Genomic DNA, 1,272 nt, shown 5'->3' on the forward strand with positions numbered 1-1,272 from the left:
CTTCCTTCCTTCCTTCCTTCCTTCCTTCCTTCCTTCCTTCCTTCCTTTTTCTTTCTTTCTTTCTTTCTTTCTTTCTTTCTTTCTTTCTTTCTTTCTTTCTTTCTTTTCTTTCTCTCTCTCTCTCTCTCTTTCAGTTTTTTGAGACAGGGTTCCTCTATGTAGCCTTGGCTGTACTGGACTTGCTTTGTAGACCAGGCTGGCCTCAATCCACCTGCCTTTGACTCCCTGAGTGCTGGGATTACAGGTGTGTGCCACCACACCAGGCTAAGAGGGAACTCTTAAACCTCACAGGAGCGCATGGGGACACATACATACCCTAGCTCATAGAAGGCTGAGGCAGGAGGATCACTGAGTTCCAGCTAGCTTGGGCTAAATAGTGAGACCCTGCCTCAAAAAAACATAAACAACACAAAAAAAGCCTCAATAACAAAATAAGATCCTAACTGAAGCATTGGCAAACTTAAACATGTCTCCAAAAAACATATATAAATGGCCAATCTGCACAAGACAAAAATACTCAGAATCCATACTAAGAAAATGCACAATGAGAGGTAATGAGATGGCTCAGTGGTTAAAAGTGCTTTGCATACAATCCTAGTGACCTGAGTTTAATCCCCAGAACTGACATAAAGGTAGGCGAGAACAGACTCCACAAAGTTGTCCTCTGACCTCCACACACACTCTGTACACATGCACACCACAGTAATAAAAATACAATGAGATGTTGCCTTATGCTCACTTTGACGGCTACAGTTAAAAACAACTGCCTGGACTCTGGGCATGGTGGCACAGGTATGTTACTTTGTCACCTGGGAGGTATAGTGAGAATTTTGGAATTTTGGTTTCTTTTTAAAAACACAGAAATATTGTAAGAATATATTTTTGTTTTAATCCCAGGTGTGGGGATGGGGCTGCTTCCCAGCAGCTGACTATGATTTGCCTCATGCTCTAGCAGGGACATGATTTTGGGAGCTGCAAAAAGTTTCTGCAACTATGTGTAACGTTTGGAATTCCGGAGACTTTTTAGATGCTAGGGCCCTGAGAGGTGGGGTTGGTTGTTGACTGCTGTTGGTCACTGTTTGTTAAGTAGTCTTGTTCATGCACAAAGAAACAACAACAAGAAGAAATTAGACATCCTGATGGCAAAGGTCAAATCTAAGGAACTCTACACCCCTAACCAACAGGAAGTACTATAACCAACAGGAAGTAATCTAAGGATAATGTTGCCCCTTTATAACCCCTGACTTTATTCAGGGATCTCTTTCCTTTCTT

The 1,272-nt window shown here is 42.1% G+C and overlaps 1 protein-coding gene across 1 annotated transcript in view; it reads right to left on the reverse strand.

Annotated features, from left to right (window-relative positions):
- The window catches only part of Crebl2 (cAMP responsive element binding protein like 2), a 26,839-nt gene that overhangs the window by 5,060 nt on the left and 20,507 nt on the right, over positions 1 to 1,272 (reverse strand). The window lies entirely within an intron of this gene.

Source organism: Psammomys obesus, unplaced genomic scaffold, assembly GCF_907164565.1.
Source record: "Psammomys obesus unplaced genomic scaffold, mPsaObe1.curated_primary_1811, whole genome shotgun sequence".
NCBI classification, from domain to species: domain Eukaryota; kingdom Metazoa; phylum Chordata; class Mammalia; order Rodentia; family Muridae; genus Psammomys; species Psammomys obesus.